This window comes from Phocoena sinus, chromosome 16 (assembly GCF_008692025.1).
Source record: "Phocoena sinus isolate mPhoSin1 chromosome 16, mPhoSin1.pri, whole genome shotgun sequence".
NCBI classification, from domain to species: domain Eukaryota; kingdom Metazoa; phylum Chordata; class Mammalia; order Artiodactyla; family Phocoenidae; genus Phocoena; species Phocoena sinus.
The window spans coordinates 37,571,664-37,596,171 of NC_045778.1; the positions used below are offsets into that span (position 1 = coordinate 37,571,664).

The following is a 24,508-nucleotide window of genomic DNA, read 5'->3' on the forward strand; positions in this document are numbered from 1 at the left end:
CACCATCTGCCATCTAGACTACTCCTATGTCAACCTGGCCTCCTTCTAACAAGGAATCTTTTCAAGATGCCATTCTGACCATGCTACCCGCTTTGCTGAAGCATGTCAGGTGCTTCGCATTGCACTTAGGATAAAGACAAGATTTTCAACATGAGTAGTATGGCTGCACTAGGTTTGGTCCTTTTCCAATATTCCAAACTTCATCTCACAGCTCCTTCCTCCTTGCTTTTCAAGCAGCACTGGTCTTTTCCTCAATTTCTCAAACTAACCATGCTCCCTGTCATCATATAACCCTTGCACATGAAGTTACCTCTGTCTGAAATATTTTTTGCCTAGTTGAATTTATTCTCAGTTCAAGAGGCAGTTCCTCAAGGAAGACTTTCTAGGCATTATTAATTCTATCAATTGGTTCCATAATACTATGTATCCATATCAATTTGTATTATAATGCAGGGATCATTTTGCATTGGTTTACTCTTATTATTTCTATGTTACAGTGATTAAGTCTGTAAGCTCCATCCTATTGCCAGTGTTAGCTCAGTACCTGGCACAGAATGGGCATGTAATAAATATTTATTTGAGAAATAAAGGAAGCAAATAAAGAAGTCTGAGAGAGAGGGAGGAATTAGGGAGAGAATGAAGAAATTAACACTCACATTTATGTTTCATTTCAGAATCACTAGAAACAGGTCAGCCCAACATGACATGGAAGTAGTCTACCTGAATTCATTCATTTATTCAACAAATATGTATTATTCATGATTAAAGTAATATACTTTTTTCTGATTATGAACATAATTTGGAAACCATGGAAAAATACTCAAAATATAAAAGAGAACAATTCACAGTCCAGTAATGAACTACTGTTAAAATAATTTGCCATGTTTCTTTCCAGGTTTTTTCAATGTATATATAGTATTTATGTAAGTAGGATCATTCTGTATATAGACTTGCTTCTTTCTCTTAGCGATGTATGATGAACATTTTCCTGTGTGGTTCAGAATCCCTTGAACACATGGCATTTAACTTGCTTAAATGTATTCTATTGCAAGCATGTATGTGATTTAGACATCTTTCCACTCGTCAGATATTTAAGGGCGTGCCAATTTGTCACTTCTATAACTAACATATACATGCTTTGTAGGGCCCAGAGACAAATAGGGTAGTGCATGGACTTTTGTAGGAAGTGGATTTGGAGAAAACAGGAGGCAACTTTTTCCAAGTGGCTAATATTTGCTTAAGGATTGCTGGGCCCGAAGCAGGTGTTCTCAGAATGTAACGTACTGTTAGTCATGGTAAAGAGCTTTTCGTCTCTCAGGTGTGAGCCCGGGCCTGAAGTGCCTGATGCCGGGGCGGGTCTGCCTCAATCGCACCTGACCGTCAAACCCTGGGGCTAGGAGCCCCTGAAGCTTTGGCTGGGACTAGGGTACTGCCCCCGTACAGATGCCGGGGGCTCAGGCCACACGCCGCCACGTGCCAGGAGCAAGTCTCCACCCCCTCCATCTTCCCGCCACGCCCCTCACAATCTGCTCTCAGACGCTCTCGAAGGCTCTCCCCGCAGCTCCACCTCCAGGTGACCTCCGCAAGTCCTCCCGGCCCCCAGCAGTAGCCCCGCCCCTGGGCTTCGAGCTCCGCCCCCGAAATCCGGGCCCCGGGGCTGCTCCGCCCCGTGGGGGCTCTCGCGAAGCGCGGAGGCGGGGCCCTGCGCGATGACGTGAGCGGGCTGTGCGCGGTGACGGCCCGCGTCCCTGTTACTCAGCGGAGGGGCCGAGGCCGGACGACGCGGCCCGGACCGCGGAGCCGCGAGCAGCTCTGGGTAACGGCCACGGCGACCTCCAAGACGGCGCCGGTTCCCGCCGCCGGGCTTTCCTGTCGCCATTCGTTGCGCTGCCGGGTGAGTGCGGTCAGTGCCGCAGGGCCGGGGCGGCCGGCGGCCCCGCCGTGTTTATGTTATTGTGCTGCCGCCGCCGCCTCTCCTCAGCCTTGACCCCCTCCCGGGAGTGGGGGCGGGAGCGCGCGGCGGGCGGGGGCGGCGCGGGAACAATAGCAGCTGGGGAGGCAGGGGCCGGCCAGTGGGCGTGGGGCTGCTGGACCCAGGCGCGTCCCGGCCGACCCCCGCCCCAGCTCCGCCCGTGGGTCCTCGCGCGCCCTCCTCGCGCGGAGCGCGGGTCCCGCGTCCACGTCGGGAGGGGAAAATGGAGCGGGAGGTGGGTGGCAAGTTCTGAAACACTTCGACGAAGGTCCGGACGGAGGCGCCTAGGCGGCCCGCTCCGCCCCGGCTACCTCCTCCGGCGGCGGGCAGCCGCGGAGAGCGCTCCGGTGGCCCGGTCCCGACGCCTGCCCGGCGCCCACGGGGACAGTGTTTTGTTTCTCGGTGGTTTCTTTGTGCTGATATTCTGGGCGAACGCAGGCGGCGGCGCCGAAAGAGGCTGGGGTGGCCTTCAGCTCCGGGCTGCGAGGAAGAGCCCCGGCCCGTAGCTTGGGCAGGAGGTGTACGTCAAGCTCGGCGCGAGCTTCAGTGGTCAGCGCGCATTTCTTTTGAGGGTCATTCGGTGGTGACCTTTTGACTTTTTCACCCCACCCTCCCTTCTCTTTGTCTTGGACTTGAGTTCCCAGTCCTTCGATGGGAGCCAAATCTGTTTTAAAGTACTATGATGAACACTTTTCATTTTAATTTCTGAAAGTTTCCCGTCTTATATTTACTGTGAATTTAACACGTTGACTGCATGGTAACAGACAGTGTCCAGTGGTTACTATTTTTGCCTCTGAAATTCAGTGATCTTTACAGTAGAATTCTGGTCTGTCAGTCCATTGTGTTTTGAGATAAGCATCTAGCAAGTACTTCCTTGGTAATTAGAACATCTGTTTATTTCATTCATTCATTCAGCAACTGTTCAGTGTTGTACCCAGATGAGAGTTTGAGGGTAAAGAGAAATATCCTGTAATGGAAGAAGATACTTAGACTGAAATATAATAGATGTACCTTTAAATGAGACGATTGTATAAGTGATATGTGTTAAAGAAGGTATAGTTAATACTTTGGGTCATTTTACTAGTTTTTACTAGTATATCTGGAACTTCTAGCGTAATGTTACACATGTTAGGAAGTAGAGTTAGATTTGGTCTAAATGTACAACAGCTTTTATGTATTTCCTTACAGTCACTTGTAACGTTTACTTCAGAATCCCCTGCTGTGGGTTAAGCCTAGGAGGTCATATGCTGTCAGTTAACATGTTTAGTGCTGTATCTGACATAAGCAAGCAATCAAAATGTGCCTTCCTTGAGGACAGACCTGTCTTGCATCTGTGTCTCTAGCACCTAGCCTGGAATATAGTAAGTGTTCAATAAAAATCAGATTGATGAAAAGCTCTTTATAATTGATAATATCTAAACTGAAGCCTTAACAAAAAATGTTTAATGTTCTCTGTAAAGTTTTGGAAGCTTCCTGCAAACTGTCACTTCCAGATGGCTAAATGATCAGTTCATATATATTATCTGTCCTGACAGTAGGGGCTTTTGAATCACTTCAGTATTAATGTTTTTTTTCCTATCACTTCTAAACGATTGGCTATCCTAAAATTAAACCTTGTCTAAAATATTTTTTTAGTATGTGTCTGTGTGTGATATGTATGCACACACAGACACAGACACACAGTGGTATTTCAACAGGGTCTAAAATGATTGCATTTATCCTTTTGTGAATATTACTTGAAAAGTTTCTGAGTACTCCTTTTTATTTTTATTTATTTATTTTTTAAGATGTTGGGGGTAGGAGTTTATTTATTTATTTTTGCTGTGTTGGGTCTTCGTTTCTGTGCGAGGGCTTTCTCTAGTTGTGGCAAGCAGGGGCCACTCACTATCGCGTCCTCTCGTTTTTTTTGTGTGTGTGTTGATCATGCTTTATTTATTTTTTTTAACATCTTTATTGGGGTATAATTGCTTTACAATGGTGTGTTAGTTTCTGCTTTATAACAAAGTGAATCAGTTATACGTATACATATGTTCCCATATCTCTTCCCTCTTGCGTCTCCCTCCCTCCCACTCTCCCTATCCCACCCCTCTAGGTGGTCACAAAGCACCGAGCTGATCTCCCTGTGCTATGCGGCTGCTTCCCACTAGCTATCTACCTTACGTTTGGTAGTGTTTATATGTCCATGCCTCTCTCTCGCTTTGTCACAGCTCACCCTTCCCCCTCCTCATATCCTCAAGTCCCTTGAGCTATTTGTAATGAGGTGGATAGACCTAGAGTCTGTCATACAGAGTGAAGTAAATCAGAAAGAGAAAGACAAATACCATATGCTAACACATATATATGGAATTTAAGAAAAAAAAAATGTCATGAAGAACCTAGGGGTAAGACAGGAATAAAGACACAGACCTACTAGAGAGCGGCCTCTCTTGTCGCGGAGCACAGGCTCCAGACGCGCAGGCTTAGTAGTTGTGGCTCACGGGCCTAGTTGCTCCGTGGCATGTGGGATCCTCCCAGACCAGGGCACGAACCCGTGTCCCCTGCATTAGCAGGCAGATTCTCAACCACTGCGCCACCAGGGAAGCCCTGAATACTCCTTTTTAAGTGGATAAGTTAGAACAAAGGAAACACATTGCCTAAAAGTTTTTTTTTTTAAGTTTTATTAGAAATGTTTAATTTTAAGTTCTTCCTTGTACTAATACTATTGGTGAGGCATATGGGCCTAAAACTCAAAATAATATTAATTTATCTATATTATATCTCTTTCCCACTTAATACGTTTTAGCATTTGCTAAAAGAATTTGAAAGAATTTGAGATGAGCTTATTATTATTCTCTGATGTAGAGTACAAATAAAGAAATAAAATGGTACTTTGTTAAGATAAGGGATGAAAGTCTTGAGATACTAAACTTTACTGCTTTACCTATGTCAGATTCCAGTAAGGGTTACTGATACAAATCCTCACTGTCAGGCTATACATGTGTCAAACCATAGTTTTTTTTTTTTGCTTTGTTTTATAAATTCTGTTGGTTTTAAAAAATAACAGCTTTTTCAGTAAACCCCATACTTATTAGCAGTCACTCCCCATCTCACTCTACATTATCTTTAAAGGAAGAGATAGCACTGATTCTGTTAGTAAGTATATTCCAGTAATGAATTTGAAAAGGGCTCCCTTTAAGTGTCCTGGCAGAGTGGGAAACTATATCCTTCGTATTCCTTTATATCCTGGGAGAAAGGCCAGTTGGAAAGAAATTAGTTTAAGAATGAATTCTACCAAAATTAATGAAGTTATAATCTTAACTGTTTGCTCAGTACCTAATATTATGGAAATAACCTTGTGATGATACTCAGTGCTCAGTGAAACAACTTGAAGTAATTTATTACATGACTAGTCACAGACTTCCTAGTGGCAATTAAGAGCTTGTTTAATAGATGCCTGATTCTTCATGTCTTTGTCAGTGAGTTGAGTTTTGACATATTTGAGTCATCTAGATAATTGAGATGCTTTGTTGCATGTGTATAAAATAATGTCTGATACTTAGATGCCAGCTCCCTAGAGGTCTCTGGTCAAGTCAGTGGTATGGATAGTAGTCTTTTCTGATTCATGTAGTTCAAGGAAGTCATTATAGCTACATAACTTTAGATATATGTCATTTGCCTGTATCTGTGAGCTGTGAAACTTATTGTTTTAGTCATGAGTTCTTTACATGAATGTTTACAGCTCTGTCTTCTTGCTCTAATGCAGATTAACTTGAGTTTTGATTTCAGAAATGAGTTCTGAGTCAATAAACTTTACTACCTAAAAGGTGACAGGAGTATTAAAATAAGCTATCCTATCAATCAGGGAAGTAGGTGGAAATAGACCTGTCCAGGAATCAGACCTAGGTTCACTTCTCAGTTCTGTCATCTGGACTTTGTCATCAGCAAGCTCTAGAGTTGTGGACAAGTGACTAGAACTGTAAACTGAGGCTGTTAGAACTCTTTTTTTTTTTTAATAGAAAGGTTGTTCCTCAGATAGGTGGTTCTTCAGAAAATATATGGGGACAAAAAGAGTCCTTCTTGGGTGATAACAGAATGCCATGTCAAGAATAGCAATGAGGGCTTCCCTGGTGGCGCAGTGGTTGAGAGTCCGCCTGCCGATGCAGGGGACACGCTTTCGTGCCCCGGTCCGGGAAGATCCCACATGCTGCGGAGCGGCTGGGCCCGTGAGCCATGGCCGCTGAGCCTGCGCGTCCGGAGCCTGTGCTCCGCAACGGGAGAGGCCACAACAGTGAGAGGCTCGCGTACCGAAAAAAAAAAAAAAAAAAAAGAATAACAATGAAAGTTAGACCTTTGTGATTACAAAAGGAAACAGAAACAGAGAAAATTATTGAATCAGATATTTTCTGTAATATCTATTCTTAAAAATCAAATAAAAAGCTTTTACTCATTCCACAGCACCATGCTTACTAATGAGACTTCGTGCTTTCAGACACTTAGTGGAAAATGTGAAAGTGAAGAGTTTATTAGCCTTAAGCTTATGGTCAGGGATAAACTTAAGGCATATCTAAACAGTGAATTTATGTTCTTTTAAAAGATTATGAGAGGGCTTTCAACAAACGAACACAAGCCTACCCCAAGTCTCTGGGCAGGCTAAATTTTATTGAAATTCAATTTTTTAAAATTATATGTGGGTGTGTATGTGTATAAGGCCTTTTAGAGAACTTATTAACTGCCATTCTTTTTCAGGGTGGTGGGTTGTGTGACAAATACAGCAGATATAGTGTAAATATATGCCTGCGTCTCCTCTTACCCTTTGTAAATGCATCAGGTTTGGTTAAAATCTGCCAATTCTTTAGAAAGTTAAGGTGCCCAAACTTAATAGTGGCTGCTAGCATGGATGTTACAGAGTCAGCCCTGAGTTACAATCCATGCTCCAAATTTAATTAACTGTATGGCGTAGGCTAGTTCAGGTTTTGTAACATCAAAAACATTAGGAGATTGCTATTTCCTAAAAGCTATTAATGAGAGTGGAAACCCACCATACCCTGCCTTGCTCCTGAGAGGGTGATTCCCTCTCAAATGCCATTTGGGTCAACCAAAAGTGAGACAAAGGAAAACCACCACTGTATAGATCTCCCTGTGACTTCAGGGTCACTTTTCAGTCAAAACAAAAACCAAAGCATCTGGCTTTGTCTGTTACTGTTGAGAATTTAGACGTCTTAGTGATTTTAGTTTATTTACATTTTATTTATCTTTTGACTAAGTAGTATAATCACTTTGATTCAGAATTCCAAAGATTTAAGTAGATACACAGTAAAAAGTTTCCTTTCCACCGTGTGCAGCCCAGCCACTCCATTCCCTTGCGTGGAAACAGTGTTAGGTTTCCTGTGAATCCTTCCAAAGATCGTTTATGTGTGTGCAAATAAATATACAGGTATATAATTCCTTTCCAAAACCTTTGGTCCAGATGTATTTCAGAATTAAGGTTTGGGGTTGTTTTTTGGGGGGGGGGGGGGGCGGTGAGGGAGGACTGTGAAAAGGTAATATAGTGTGTCTGCTATATTATCCAAAATCCCTAGTGGGAGATAGTGTAGCATCCCATAATCAGACACATTAATATTTCTGAATTGAAAGCATAAATAGTACAGTAAGGATAAATACAAATTATAAATAGTCTTATGGAATTTTTGGTCAGGCTTGACACCAAATAGGTTTGTACTAAACTTATAAGAAGCTTGTATTTCTCAGAGGTTTATGGATTTTGGAATTGCCAGTGAGGGATTATGTATCTTACATATATATGTCCTCTGCCTCCCCCATTTTTTATGTAAGATGCATACCATGCACATACCCTTCACCTTTTGTTTTTAACTTAACTGTCTAGCTTATAGGTGATTTCTTATTAGTCCTATCAGTACATAAACATCATGCTTATCCTTTTTTTTTTTTTAACACCTTCATGGTATACCATTTTTCTTAGCTTGGGCTGCTATAACAAAATACCATAGACTGGGTGGTTTAAAGAACTGACGTTTATTTCTCACAGTTCTAGAGGCTGGGAAGTTCAAGATCAAGGTGCCAAGAGATTTGGTTCCTGGTGAGGATGCTTCCTGGCTTTCAGATGTCACCTTCTCACTGTGTCCTCACATGAAGAAGGAATGCTCTACTCTCTCTTCCTCGTTTTACAACACTAATCCCATTATGGGGGCCCCATCCTCATGACCTGATTGATTGACCTTGTAAACCTGATTACCTAGATTATTACCTAGGGGTTAGGACTTCAACGTAAGAATTTGGGGAAGATTCAAAAATTCAGTCAGTAACACCATCATACAGGCCATACAGGTCATCATACATCATACAGGTCATCGTACATCATACAGGTTACAGGTGTAACATATATTTAAGTAGTCCTTTTTTGAGATACATTTAGGTTGTTTTCAGTCTTTTGCTATCAAAAGCCATGGTGCCGTGGATTACCTTGTGCATACATAATTTCACACTTGTATAGACATGTGTGGGATACACCTCCAGAAGTGGAATTGCTAGGTCAGGGTGTATGTGCATTTATAATTTTGATAGATATTACCGAAGGGCCATCTGTAGAGGTTGTTTCACTTCTACACATTCCACCAGCCCTGTATGAGCATGCCTGCTTCTTTCCTCATTGCCCGTATGAGTGAGATTAAACATCTTTTGTCTTTTAAGGACTATTGGTATTTTTATTGTGAACTATCTATATCCTTGCCTATTTTTTAATTGCTTTGTTACTCATTCTCTTAGATTTGTAGGATTCTTTTTTTTTTTAATTTTATTTATTTATTTTTGGCTGCGTTGGATCTTTGTTGCTGCACGTGGGCTTTCTCTAGTTGAGGCGAGCGGGGGCTACTGTTCGTTGTGGTGCGCAGGCTTCTCAATGCAGTGGCTTCCCTTGTTGCAGAGCATGGGCTCTAGGCATGTGGGCTTCAGTAGTTGTGGCTTGCGGGCTCTAGAGTGCAGGCTCAGTAGTTGTGGCACACAGGCTTAGTTGCTCCGCTGCATGTGGGATCTTCCCAGACCAGGGCTCGAACCCGTGTCCCCTACATTGGCAGGCGGATTCTTAACCACTGTGCCACCAGGGAAGCCCTGTAGGATTTATTTTTATAGGGAAATAGCTCTGTGCTATTTTTTGGAAATATTTTTTCCAACTTATCATTTGCCTTTTAAATTTGCTTATGATGGTTTTGTCATGCTGTTGTTTTTGTTTTTTTTCCTTAGTAGTTAAGCTTACCAGTCTTTACTGACTTCTAAATTATATGCCATGGTTAGCAAGTCTTTCCCTAATTCCAGATTATATGAAAATTTGCAAATGTTATTTCTCTAATACGTCTATGAAGTGGAACAGAGAGGTGGGTTGGTAGGTAAGAAAAATATGCGGTCCAGTTAGTAAAAAGGAGAATATGCAGGAAAGGAGATGGAGAGCACAAATAGAGAGGTTGGCCTTTGTAAGAGAGAGGTCTTCCATCAGATAGGAGGGAATGCAAAAAAGCTGTGTGTTCTTCCAAGGGAATTTGGTGGCTGGAAGATGAAGGCTTATCCTCTCGGCTTTCATCTTCTCTCCTGGTTTCTGTTTTCTCACTGAGATTGGTATGGCCAGAGGAGGATGGGAGTCTTTGAATTAGTTTGCTAAGAAGTATTGATTATTCATTTAATGGTTAGAAGTCTTGAATTTAAAGTGATATCAGTGAGCCTGGTTTTGAGATTACCCTCCCCCGCCCCAGCATTATTTATGTGGTTAGATACAAGCACAGGTAAGGCAGATGGTTCAAATTCCTCTGGAGTGAGGTTTTGCCAGGTGTCACAGTTCTCCTGAGAAATAAAATCAGTAGGAGATATAATTGTATGTATGTGTATATGAAGAAATTTCAAGGCATTTGCTTACACATTTATGGGGGCTGACAAGTCAGAAATCTGTAGGGCAGGCTGGCAAGAATCCCTTGGACAGGAGCTGATGCTGCAGTCTTGAAGCAAAATTCTGTCTTCCTTAGGAAGACCTCAGTTGTGCTCTTAAGGCCTTTCAGCTAGTGGATGAGGTGCACCAACATTATTGAGGATAATCAACTTAAAGTCAACTGTGGACTTTAACCACATCTACAATACCTTCACAGCAACACTTAGATTAGTGTTTGATTGAATAACAGGACTGTAGCCCAGCCAAGTTGACACATAAAACTAGGTCAGTATGAAAGAGTGGAATTCTGCCGTTTGCAGCAGCGTGGATGGACCTAGAGAATATTGTGCTAGTGAGATAAGTCAGAAAGAGGAAGTCAGATACTGTATGATATCACTTATATGTGGAATCTAAAAAGTAAAAATGAATGTCTATAGCAAAACAGAAACAGACTCACAGATATAGAAAACAAATTAGTGGTTACCAGTAGGGGGAAGGAAGGGAGGAAGGGCATGATAGGGGTATGGGATTTAAGAGATTAAAAACTACTATGTGTAAAATAGGTAAGCAACAAGGATATGTTGTATAGCACAGGGAATTATATCCATTGTCTTGTAATAACCTTTAATGGAGTATGATCTGTAAAAATTCTGAGTCACGGGCTTCCCTGGTGGCGCAGTGGTTGAGAGTCCGCCTGCCGATGCAGGGGACACGGGTTCGTGCCCCGGTCTGGGAGGATCCCACGTGCCGCGGAGCTGCTGGGCCTGTGAGCCATGGCCGCTGAGCCTGCGCGTCCGGAGCCTGTGCTCCGCAGCGGGAGAGGCCACAACAGTGAGAGGCCCGCGTACCGCAAAAAAAAAAAAAAAAAAAAAAAAAAAAAAATTCTGAGTCACTGTGCTGTACACCTGAAACTAATTATATTGTAAATTAACTGTACTTCAATATAACATTTTTTTAATTAAGAACATTTTTTTAAATGAAAAGGAAGAGGGAAATGAGGGCTTTTAGAGGGAGTGCTTATAAAGGAGTGGTGATGAATCATGAAATCTAACATGGACAAGAAAGGAGGTGAAGTCAGGATGCATAGTAAGGAAGTGGTAGCATCAATGTATTGGAAATGTCAATTAGAATTGTTGTGGGTAGTGGTCAGATGAAGTAAGAGAACTAGAAGGATTGAATGTGGTGGTCAGAGTGGGATGCTTGAAATAGAGATTTGACAGATATAATCGTTTCTGGCAATGATAATGTCCAGGGTAGCCTTGGGATGGGCTGCTGAGGTGGAATAGAGGGAAAAGAGGAGACCAAAGAATTAAAGGGGCTGAGGTATTAAAGGGGTCAGTCAGTCTGCATGAATGGTAAAGTCAGCAAATGGTGAGAGGAGTAAGGGTACATACTATGAACCAGTTGCTGACGTCCTAAATCAATGGGAGAATTGGAGGGAAGGTAGATGATGAGAAGGAATAGTAAAGGTAGTATAAATTGGCTGTTTGCTGGTCACAAATTAGGAATTTCAGAAGGTCCAGTAAAGGATTTGGGGGGTGGGGGATGAGGAGTTGGGTAAAATGGAGGATGTACACAGCAGTGTGACAGTGACAGTTCGGGGAATAATAGATGACCAGGAAGAGTAGGACTTTTTCTGGGATGTGAGATGTGATGGTATGAATCCTGCTACTAGGTAGGAGAAGGTGGCCATCAGTTCAACTGTTAGATGACTCTGTGGCGGTGTTTTTTAAATTGCCAGTCTTGACCCATTTGTGGGTCATAGAAGGAATCTAAGAGATCACAACTAGTGTTGTATTTTTAATGAAATGCAATAGAAAATGTCAGTGTGTATCACAAGTAATAAGGGACTAAGATAAGAATTTTTAAACATCTTTATTGAGATTTCATTCACATGTCATTACAGTTCACCTATACTTCAAGTATGCAGTTCGCAGTCTTTCTCATATATTCACGCTAGTGGATGAATTCTCATATATTCATGAAGTAATGCAATCACCACAATCTAATTTTAGAACATTTTTGTCGCTCCTGAAAGAAACTCCATGCTTATTAGCAGTCATTTTCCATTCCTGCGTGCGCACATGTACACACCCACACTCCCTGCCCTAGTCCCAAGTAACTACTTATCTTCTGCTTTCTGTCTCTATAATAAATTTGCCTATTCTGGACATTATGTAGCATGTAGTCTTTTGTGACTGCTTATTTCACTTAGCATAATGTTTTCAGGGTTCATTCATCTTGTAGCATGTATCAGTACTTCATTACTTTCTATGGTCTAATAGTATTACTTTGTACAGATATATCACATTTTATTTATCCTCTCCTCAGCTGATGGGCATTTGGCTGTAATAAGTAATACTATCATGGGGACTTCCCTGGTGGTCCAGTGGTGAAGAATCTGCCTTCCAGTGCAGGGGGGACACAGGTTCGATCCCTGGTCGGAGAACTAAGATCCCACATGCTGTGGAGCAACTAAGCCCACGTGCCTCAACTAGAGAGACCACATGCTTCAAACTACAGAGACCACGCACCCTGGAGCCCACGTGTCACAACTAGAGAGAGAAAACCCACATGCCACAATTAGAGAGAAGCCCGCGCACTGCAACAAAAGATCCCACATGCCGCAATGAAGATCCCATGTGCCGCAACTAAGACCAGACGTGGCCAAGAGTAAAATAAATTAATTAATTAATTAAAAAAATAATACTTAAATAAAGTAATATTATCATGAACATTCATGCACAAGTTTCTGTGTGATGTATGTTTTCAGTCCTCTTGGTTATAGCACTAGAATGGGAGTTGCTGGTCATACGGGTAATTCCATGTTTAACACTTGGAGGAACTGCCAAACTGTTTTTCAGGGTGGCTGCACCATTTTACATTCCCACCAGTAAGGTATGAAGGTTCCAGTTTCTCTACATCATGTTAATGCTTGTTATTGTCTGTCTTTTGATATGGCCATCCTTAATGGATATGAAATGATATCTCATTGTGGTTTTGATTCCCATTTCTCTGATGGGTAATGATGTAGATCTTATTTTCATGTGCTTTGTATATCGGGAGAAGTGTTCATTCAGACCTTTGCTCATTTTAAAAATTGGGTTATTTATCTTTTTATTAATTTTAAGTGTTCTTTATGTAGTCTAGATACAAGTTCCTTATCAGACAGGTGAGTCACAAATTTCTGTTTTGGTGGTTGTCTTTTCAGTTTCTTGATGTTATCATTTACAGCATAAAATATTTTAATTTTATTGAAATCCAATTTATACATTTTTTCTTTGTTGCTTGTGCTTTTGGTGTTGTATCTTAGAAACCACTGCCTAACTCAAGGTAATAAAGATCACTCCTGTGTCGTCTTCAAAGAGTTTTATAGTTTTAGCTCTTATGTCTGTGATTCATTTTGAGTTAATTTGTGTGTGATGTGAGGAAAGAATCAGACTTCATTCTTTGGCATATGGATGTGTAGTTGTCCCAGCACTATTTGTTGAAAATACGGTTGACCCTTGAACAACATGGGTTTGAACTGCGCTGGTCCACTTATGTGTAGATTTTTTCGATAAATATGTAACCCTACAAGATACAGGGTTGGATGAATCCAAGGATGTGGATGTGGATAAAAAGAGCTGACTGTAAAGTTATACCTAGATTTTCAACTGCATGGTGGGGTTTCAAGGGTCAACCATACTGTGCTTTCTTATTAATGTCTTACATTCTTGTTTAAAAAAAATTTTTTTCTGGACTCTCAGTTTTATTCCATTAATCTGTATGTCTATCCTTACGTCAGTCACCCTGTCTTGCTTATTTACTATAGCTAAGAATTGTTTTATGAAATTTGTGTTTCAGTTGAATGTACTTACGTATAGATATATACAGAGGTGTATATGTAACGGGTTGTGATGTAAAATGCTTGAAAATCTCTGATTTGGGCTTGTGCCTCCCTGCAGCAGTTCACTCTCTGGTGGCAGTTTAGTGGGATGTGCCCCCTCTTGGGGAATGTACCAATAGGGCAGGTTAGAGGGCCTGTCTGTGGGCACATGAATTCCTTTTAGATTGGAAGACTGATTTTTTTTTTTTACTTTAGTAGGCATTGTGTTCTTTTTTGATGTATGTGGACCAAAGGAGGGTTTAGAACAACTGTGGGAATTCCTAAAGAATTAATCAGATGAATTCAAGGATTAGGAAATGAAGTATGATTTGAAATTTTGAAGTTAGCAGGGTTTTTGTAGAGGGCCAGTCTTTCATGGCCCACAGTTAAAAAAAATTATTTTAATATATTAGGCATGTCTGTATTGGATAACTTTATTATCTTGATCCTGTGTGTTTTCCTGCAGGCTATTGTAAGTTTGTTTGTTTGTTTGTTTGTTTGTTTTTTGCGGGTACACGGGCCTCTCACTGCTGTGGCCTCTCCCATTGCGGAGCACAGGCTCCGGATGTGCAGGCTCAGCGGCCACGGCTCACAGGCCCAGCCGCTCCATGGAATGTGGGATCTTCCTGGACCGGGGTACGAACCCGCATCCCCTGCATCAGCAGGCGGACTCTCAACCACTGTGCCACCAGGGAAGCCCTATTGTAAGTTTTTATCATGTTGTCTTAGTCTCCTCCTTTTTATTAAGACATTATATGTGAAAAATTATAGAGGTAATTTAAGGATCATCTTAATCCAGCCAGAGACAAAAATGTTTCAAAGCTTGGCACTCCAGAGTCTGCCAAGGCTGGTCTATTTTATTTTTTCTTTAATCCTAGGATATTACCCTCCGGGGTCCCAACATAAAACCAGGGGTGTCATCAGCCCCGTATTTCCCTACCCCCATACTTCGTTGATTCCTTACCTCTAATGTTTAACACCCGCTCTGTGCCAGCCTTGTAAATCTGTGAAAAGTTCAGCTCGGCTTGTCAGCCACCTTTATGGGATGGACAGATGCCCCTTGAGAAAATGGCCACCACGTGTCTGGCTCACCTCTGAAGATTTTCTTGCTGTCCCCGATCTTAGCCTCCATACTTTTTTTTTTTTTTACTGCCTTTTTAGCACTGTGATGCCTTCAAAGAGGTATTTATATTTGTTTTTCTAATTTTGCCTGGGGGAAGGGAATGTCCAGTTTTTCTCTTTGCTCTCAGTAGGAGAGCTGGTCTAAATTACCTAGTTCACCATTAAAAGGGAAAGCAATTTGTTAGCATAATGAAGCCTTATCTCATAAAATTCCCTATTTGAAATTCTATTGTATGTGGTTTTAGTTTTTTCTCAGGGTGAGAGTTTGGGTACCAGTATTCTTACATATACAATATATATTCATTATATATACATTATAGCAGTTATTAGAGAAATGAAATAGGATTAAGAGTAGAAAAGGGGGGAAACAATTGGCAGAGAAAATAATATTGCAAAGTTTGGGAGAAAAATAAGGCAACATTTTCATGTCTATCAGGAATGAGAAAGGGCAGTCACACATAAAAAGAACTGACATACTTATCGGCATGATATTGTCATAGTTATAAGGCTGTAGAATCCTAGATAGTGTGGAGGAGGCAACGAGAAGTATTTACTCAGTTATGTTGAGTAAAATTTTTAAATTTGTTCCGCAGAGAAATCCCAGGATAGCCTTCTAAGTCATTAAATGTGGAGGGGTTGACTTTGGGGCTGGACTTATTGGTTGTGCCTTATAGCGTTATATACTAGCACAGCCACTAGTATAGTAAGGCATTGCAGAGAGAACTTAATTCTATGAAACCCATTATTAATATGATATATGAAATGTTGCTGATTTTGATTTAGTGTGCTATCTTCATATGTATTTATGTATGTAAATTAACTTATGGTCTTCATGAGTTCATTTATGTTCTTTTTCCTCCAACTCATTTGTATATTTCTGAAATTTCAGAATTACAGAAGTTTTCTGTCACTCTTCAACCACTGTAATTGAAAAGCAAAGTATCTCTTTTGTAGTCCCTTTTTTCTTCTGAAAAAATAAGAGATACTGGAGGTGTTCAGTCTTAGATGTTTTTATCGGTAGAGTTTTGGTTGATATTTTAAACTTCAGAATAGGAATTGTTTCTTAAACTGATTCCATCTCTTTCATGCCCCTACTTTGCTAATGTTCATGCAGTGTATGTGTCATAGGAGACTGGTTTAAAATCCACGTTTGTTACACCTGCCATAGAATCTGCTCTTACTATCTTTTGGTGGTTTACAACTGATCACTTAATCACCTTTTTTTTTTTTTTTAATGACTGTATTTTTCCACACCTCCCAGCTTTTATTAAGGATGTTCAAACATAAAGAGAAATTGAAAGAATAGGACAGTGAACACCTGTATATTGCCACTTGCATACAGTTAACACTTCGTTATATTTATTTCTCTCTTAATAGAGACTTTTTTTTTTTTTTTGCTGTATTTGACCCCTAAAATTAACACATTCTCTTACAAATGTCATATTTGGTGGGGGGGAACCCTTAATATTTAGTCTGTATTCAAGTTTTTCTAGTTGTCCATTTGTAGTGGGTTTTCTCGAGCCAGAATTCAATCAAAGTTCATGTATTACATTTGATTGTTGTTACTTTAGTCACTTTTAACTTACTACAGTTGTCCCCACCTCCACTTTTCTCCCCCATGATATTGGCATCTGGAAGAGATCAGACCAATTGTTTTATAGAATGTTCTTGCGTTCTGGATTTGTTTGATTGTTTCCTTATGGTATTTTTTTTTTTTTTTTTCTTTGCGGTACGCGGACCTCTCACTGTTGTGGCCTCTCCCGTTGCGGAGCACAGGCTCTGGACGCGCAGGCCCAGCGGCCATGGCTTACGGGCCTAGCCGCTCTGCGGCATGTGGGATCTTCCCGCACCGGGGCACGAACCCGTGTCCCCTGCATCGGCAGGCGGACTCTCAACCACTGCGCCACCAGGGAAGCCCTCCTTATGGTATTTAACTTCTATCCCTAACTGTTGTGTTTCCTAAAAACAGAAGGTTAGGTCTAAAGGCTGCATTATATTTAGATTTTTTGGCTTAGTTGCTTCTGTGTACATTGTATTGGTTCATAACACAAGGCATATCATATTAGGTTGTCTACCTGAAATGTGATCATTTGGTTAAGATGGTGTTCACTAAATCTGTCTGTTATAAACATGATGCCTTTGCAATTAGCAGTTGACTGGTGAGGTGATACTTTGGTTCCCTCCAAATATTCAGTTTCCCAGCCGACTTTTACCTGATGTTTTTAGCATATATTGATAAGCCTTATCTAAACCAGTTATTTAATTTGGGGTTGCAAAGTGGTGCTTTTGTAACCTTATCATCCTTCTGGATCTATTAGCCAGCTGTCTTTCATTAAAAGAAAACTTTTCCGTATCAACTGAGATCGAACTACAGTTCTAACCGAAAAGATGAGGGATATGCTTATTTTTCTTTGATGTATCAACTCTTTAACTCTGAGAATTCTTTCAACTCTGAAACTCTGAACTCGATTTCAACTCTGAAAATTGGTGACTGGTTATCTCCAAAGGTGTCAAATAATTTTATTTCTCTTTCTCTCTCTTGGTATCACAGAGATTTTTGGGTTTTTTTTGGCGGGGGGTGTGTGTAGTCATTTAGTCACTATTCCTTTTTTTAGTAGACTTTATTTTTTAGGAACTTTAGATTTACAGAAAAAATGAGAGCATATTATAGGGAGTTCCCATATATGCTGCACCCAGTTTCTCCTGTTATTAACATCCTACATTAGGATGGTACATTGGTTATAATTAGTGAACTAATACTGATACATTATCAATAGCTAAAGTTGATAGTTTATTCAGCTTTCCTTGGCTTTTACCTAATGTCCTTTTTCTGTTCCAGGTATCCCATCCAGGATACCACATTACATTTAGCTTTCATGTTTCCTTAGGATCTTCTTGGTTTTGAGTTTCTCAGACATTCCTTGAATTTTTTGATGATGTTGACAGTTTTGAGGAGCACTGTACAGGTATTTTGTAGGATGCCCCTTTATTGGAATTGGATGTTTTTCTTATTTTTAGACTAAGATTATGGGTTTTGGAGGGGAAGATCACAGAGGTAAATTGACATTTTCATCACATAATATCAAGGGGACATACCATTAACATAATTTATGACTGTTGATGTTGACCTTGATTACTTGGCTGAGGTAATGTTTGTCAGATCTCTCCCCTCACGCTTTTCCTGGTGTGTGTACTGTTTGGAAGAAGTCACTGTGTGCAGCCTTGAAGAATGAGGAGTTATACCCTCTCTCCTTGAGAGTAGAGTACGTGAATCATTTAGAATCCTGCTGCTTGAGAGATTTGTCTCTTCTCCTATTTATTAATTTATTCAGTCATTAATATCAGTATAGATTCATAGGTGTTTATTTTAAATTTTGGGTTATAATCCAGTACTACTTTATTTTGTTCAGATTGTTCTAGCTTTGGCCATTAAGAGATCTTTCAGTTGGCTCCTGTGCCCCTCTGATTTACCTCCATCAAAGTGGGTGTTTTTATTTGTTTTTCAGGACATCCTTACTTTCTGACACTACAAGATACTCCTAGCTCATCTTGTATATTTTCTGCCCCAGACCTAGAATCAACCATTTCTCCAAGGAATCCACTTTCATTTTATTGGAGAATGGTATTAGAAACAAAGATCTGGGTGAGATGTGCTTGTTGCTTCCGGGATGTGGTTTCTTTTAGGGACTCTCAGCAGAGTAAAGAAATGAATATGTATATCTTGACACACATGTATATAAATATGTGTCTATATACGTGTCTATAAATGTTTCTGTGTGTAACCATCTGTGTCAGTATTAAAGTTAACATGAGTTCTTGCTGTCTTCCATTCTAATCCATTACCACATAATCATTCTGGCATTCTCCCCTTATTGGTCATAAATTTCCTCCAACGGTGAGAAACATGCCTCCCACCATACACCATCCATTTACTTAATTGTTCCGTTCCAGTATGTATATATGTATAGCAGTATCAAAGTTAATTTATACCTAAGTGGAAACAACTATATCAACTAGGAGGTTTTTTTTTTTTTTTGCTCCATTCGTTGGGAATTTCTCTGTATATAATCATCTCATCTGCGAACAAAAGCAATTTTATTTCTTCTTTAACAATATCTATACCCTTGAATTTCTTTTGTTGTCTTATTGCAATAGCTAGAACCTCCAGTATGATACTGAATAGTAGTGGTGAGAGGACATGTTTACCTTGTTCCTGAGTTTAGAGGGAAAGAATCCAGTTTCCTACCATTAAGTATAATGTTAACTGTAGGTCTTTTTTTTTTTTTGATAGATGTTCTTTATCAAATTGAGGAATTCATAATCTCAAATTCTATTCCTAGTTTTCTGAGAGTTCTCTTTTATCATAAATGGGTATTAGATTTTGTCAAATGCTTTTTCTTCTGTTGGTATGATCATATAATTTTTCTTCTTTAGCCTCTTGATGTGGTGGGTTACATTTATAAATTTTAGAACCAGCCTTGAATTCCTGGAATAAAGCCCCCTTCATTGTGGTATAGAATTCTGTTTATACATTGTTAGATTTGATTGTAGATACTTTGTTGAGAATTTTTGCATCTGTGTTCAAAAGAGATACTGTTCTGTAGTTTTCTTGTAATATATTTGATTTTGGTATTAGAATAATGTAGCCCTCATAAAAATGAGTTGGGGAGTGTTTCGTCTACTTCTGTTTTCTGGAAGAGATTGTAGAGAATTGATATCTTTTTTTTTTTTTTAATCCTTAAATGTTTGGTGGAATTCACCAGTGAAGCTATTTGGTCTTGGTGCTTTCAGTTTAAGGTTAATAACTATTGATTCAGTTTTAGGCCTATTCAGATTATCTACTTCTCTTTGTGTGAATTTTGGTAGATTATGTCTTTCACAGAATTGGTCCGTTTCGTCTCAGTTATCAAATTTGTGGATACAGAGTTTTCCCTAATATTCCTTTATTATCCTTTTGATGTTCTTGCAATTAGTAGTGCTGATCCATCTTTTTATTGGTAATTTGTGTCTTCTCTCTTTTTTTTCTTGCTTGGTCTAGCTATACATTTATCAATTTTATTCATATTTTTGAAAAACGGCTTTGGTTTTTGATTTTTTCTCTATTTTCCTGTTTTCAATTTTATTGATTTCTACTCTAATTCTTATTGTTCTTTTCTTCTGCTTGCTTTAGGTGTCATTATTTATTTATTTATTTTTGATGTTCAAATTGTCCCAGATTTGGTCAGTGGGAATTTTTTAAGGTGACTACTCTGTCATTTAAAAATTTTATTTATTTTTCGCTGCGTTGGGTCTTCGTTGTGGTGCGTGGGCTTCCTCTAGTTGCATCGAGCGGGGGCTACTCTTTATTGTGGTGCGTGGGCTTCTCATTGCTGTGGCTTCTCTTGTTGCAGAGCATGGGCTCTAGGTGCGCGGGCTTCAGTAGTTGTGGCACGTGGGCTTAGTAGCTGTGGCTTGTGGGCTCTAGAGCACATGCTCAGCAGTTGTGGCGCACGGGCTTAGTTGCTCCACGGCATGCGGGATCTTTCCGGACCGGGGCTCGAATCCATGTCGCCTGCATTGGCAGGTGGATTCTTAACCACTGTGCCACCAGGGAAGCCCTACTCTGTCATTTTGATCTGACCTGGTTGGTCATGGAGCGCTTCCTGGCTTTCTGGCAGTATAAGATGTCTGCGTTTCAACTTGTACAGACCCTGACTCAACCTGGAAGACTCGATTTCTGTAGGAAATTAGTTTCAGTCTTAATTTTATATGATTGTTCATTTCTTTCATTCACATTTTGAACAGATTTGCCACACAGGATCAGCCGTTTGGTTTTTTTGGTGGTCTGCAGAACAACTAAGGCCTCCAGTCCATGCTAGTATTCGGTGTAACCTTCCTTATTTCAAAGCCAGAACATTTTTCTGTTCAATTTATGTGGGCATAAAGACACTTCAAGTTACATAGAGCCATACTCTTCTATGAAGTCCCTGAAAGTGATTTGTACTTCAGCAGTTTGGACTCCTGCTGTATTCAGATATAATTGAACACCACATTGCTATACCATTTTAAGAAGCTAGAAAGTTGAGTATACAGTATTCTAAACGATTCGATTTGGCTTTTCTGCATTTCTACAATTATTTCATCATTTATTTTTGAAGTGTTTGAACTTTAACTTCAGGGTTTTGTTACTTTTTCTTTAAAAAATATTTACTATGTGCCAGCACTTATGAATATTAACACTCATTTAATCCTTCTAACAACCTTGTAGGTAGAGATTATTATTCTACCCTCTCTTCCATTTTACAGATGGGGAAACTGAGGCAGATGAAATTAAGTTAATTGCCCAGGATGATGGGGCCAGAATCGGTACTCAGACTCTGCTCCAGAGTCTGAGTTTTAATCACTTCTTTGTGCTGCCTCTCCTCTGCTGGTTAAGTGGAAGACTTGTTTGTGATTCAGCATCATGTTCTCCCTTCTCTTCACATTAATTATGGCATAATGGGTGTGACATTGCAGGCACCAGTTATAAAGTAATAAGAGTTTTGAGATTCCTAATTAGAAGAATTCAGAGCCTTGTATTTCATTGCTGTGAGTTATTAGCCCTTTGCTGCAATTATTGGCCAAGAGACAGACATTTTCATGAATAGTGGTAATCTCCACAAAGATTGAGGTCTCTTTTTTTAAAAGTTTATTAAATCCCTTAAGAGTACGAATTTTAAAGTACTGTATTCTGTGATGATATAAGATCAAAGGAGAGTAAGTGAGAACACTTATAAGGTACAGAGAGCTAAATATTTGTAGTAAGTTTATTGGTGTACATAGTTCCTGCTGGCACTGTATAAGAAGACGTATTATTTTATGAGAAGAACATATTTTATTGGAAATCCTAGGTTCTTAGATCAGAATTCTAAGTTCCAGTTCTTTGATATGTTAACATGGAGTCCACTGCATCCTACTTCCGGGTGTAATTTTGTCATTCTCTCCCTCCTTGTAGTTACTAAGGCCTGCTGGTTCCCTAAGGTCAGGGCACACTCCTTTTGAAAAGAATATTGTCCAGTGCTAAAGAGAGGAAGAGAGTAGTGGGAAGCATTTTTCTTTTTTTTTTTTAACCAAATGCAAGTACATACAGAATATTGGGGAAAAAATAAAGATAAAAAGATCAAAACTATCCATAATCTTGCTAATAATGTTTTGGTGTATTTCTTTTGATGTATTCTGTGCATGTGTGAGAGAGACTATATATATTTATGCACATGGGTTCACACATACATGTATATGTTTAAAGGGATCTAAAAGTAGTGTTAGTATATATTAATTGGGGACTAGAGTAATGATAACTGCTTTGATTAGGGATAAAGCCTAAAGAAATATATTTTGCTTAAAAGAAATGTGTCCTTAACAGAGTAAGAATTTTTATAAAAGAAGAGATTTACGACTTTGGTTCTCTGTACCTTGGTCTGCTAAGGTTTATTACCATCTCTTAACTTTAACAGTGGAAAATATAGGAAGAAATTGCAAGGGTTCCATGAAGTTTAACTGTTTTCACAGTAATACCAAGATGCTATTTGCCTTTTTCCATGCTTGTTCTCAAGAGTTTTTCAGAGGCCATGTGGCCTGACCTGTGATGTGGTAACAGAGTGAGTGCAGAAGCACATGAGAGAATCCAGCTGTCTGAAATTAAACTGGACAGGAAAGGGATTTGAAAAAAGGTAAAGCAGTGACACTCTTCTCACTAGAGTTTTTAAAAAATAGTTATTTCCCATCAAAATGCTAGTTATATTAACATGTAGTAGGTTTGTTTTGTTATTTTTAAATAAGTTTTAAAAATTTAAATGCTCAGCTTTAATGTCTAATATAGTAAATATTGATAGATATAATCCACATAAATAAAAGTTTTTTGGGATTCTCAATAATTTTAAAGGGTTTAAGGATCCTGAAACCAAAAAGTTTGAGCTGCCACATTATATAATATAAAAAAATCATTTGTTAATATCACTACCTGTCTTATCAGAAGAACCTTGGGAAGCTGCCAAGTCTCCCACGGACAGGTATAAAATTTCCAAAATTTTAATTTAAAGTTAGAATTTTATCATTGGTAGTAAATACTGTCATTTGTTTTCCTTGAAGTAATAAGCTCACTTTGTTCATTTTCAAGAAAACATCTTCCGGATACTCTAGTCCAAGTAATGGTTTGTCCGTTTTCTTTCAAGTAAGATAGTGTTCCATGAAAAAGTGGCTCACAACTCAAATAGTTGCATGGTGCTTTTTTTGACAACAGTTATTTTTCAGTACACAACAGAAGTGCTTGTGTGTACACTTCCCATTTCATCATACAGATAATTTAGATCTTCCTGTTTTATATTGCACCAAAATTTAACAATTTAACTGCAGTGTGAAATCTGAAACCATATGAAGAAAATTTTCTTGCTGTATTATATTAAACCCATTGGTCTATCCTGTATTTAAATAAATCTTTTGCCCATGCGTTGGTAATTTGGAAAATACTGGTTGAATGAGGTCTGCAGATCTTCTAAATGTTTATATATTTGATCATACCACCGTTGCCATCGGGTGTTATAAAGACTAAAAGGCCATCACCAAAACCCCAATTGTGTCAAGTATTGGAGGGTTGAAATTGATACAGTTAATATTTGGGGGGGAAAATCAATAAAATTGTTATCTGTAGTCAGACTGATCAGTATAAAAAGAGAGAAGCCACAAATTATCAATATCTAGACTGAAAGAGGGACATCATAATGTATCCTAGACTAAGGGAGTATTATAAACAATTTTATACTAATAATTAAATAATTTAGATGAAATGGACAGATTCTTTTCAAAGATAATGCATTACCCAGACTGACAAAACAAGAAAGCTATGTATTTATTAGAGAAATTGAATTTGTAATGAAAAACTTTTGCACAAGCTCTGTGGCATCACAAAAGAACATTGATTTGATGAGGCCACTATGCCTAAAGCAGTCACTTGCAAACTTTTTAGTCTTGGAATATCTTTATGTAAAAATTATTGAGGCTCTCAAGCAGGTTTTCTTTATGTTGGCTATAGCAATCAAAATTTACCTTATTAGAAATTAAAATTAAGAACTTTAAAAAGTATCAGTTCATTTACAAAATAATAAACCAATTATAGGTTAATATAAATAACTTTTTAATGAAAAATAACCTTTCCCAAAGAAACTACAATATAATCTGTTGTGGTATCACAAATTTTTTAGACTCTGGAAAATTCTTGTACATTTGTGAGAGAATGAGAGTGAAAAAGACAATGATAGGCATTTTTGGATTTACATTTTTGTTTTTCAGCACTTTAAAGTTGTAGTTTCCTTGTCTCTGGCTTGCACAGTTTCAGAGGAGAAGTCTGTGGTAATTTTTATCCTTGTTTCTGAATAAGTTCTGGGAACTGTTTATCTTTTAGCTCCCTGGCAGTTGTCCTTTACCAACTTAACGGAGTTTTGCCATATGCATGTGTAGATTGGTATTTGGCTAAAGACTGAGGACTCCTCTGCTGATTTCTGGAGCTCTTTCTTTGAGTGACTCTCTTCTCTCTACTCTGCCCTCAAGATTTCAGTCACTTTCGCCTTCCTAATCTGGCTTCTCAACTCAGTGAGGCTGCTGTGCTCTGTTTAGTGTGGCTGTT

At 39.3% G+C, this 24,508-nt stretch overlaps 1 protein-coding gene across 2 annotated transcripts in view; it reads left to right on the forward strand.

Annotated features, from left to right (window-relative positions):
• Positions 1 to 1,711: 1,711 nt before the first annotated feature.
• Positions 1,712 to 24,508, forward strand: part of MAPK8 (mitogen-activated protein kinase 8) — a 119,875-nt gene continuing 97,078 nt past the window's right edge. Inside the window, exon 1 of one of the 2 annotated variants that reach the window (XM_032607465.1) lies at positions 1,712 to 1,894. The gene's annotated coding sequence lies outside the window, so the exon portion shown is untranslated. The remainder of the gene's footprint in view (positions 1,895 to 24,508) is intronic. The other variant, XM_032607466.1, reaches the window with a different exon arrangement.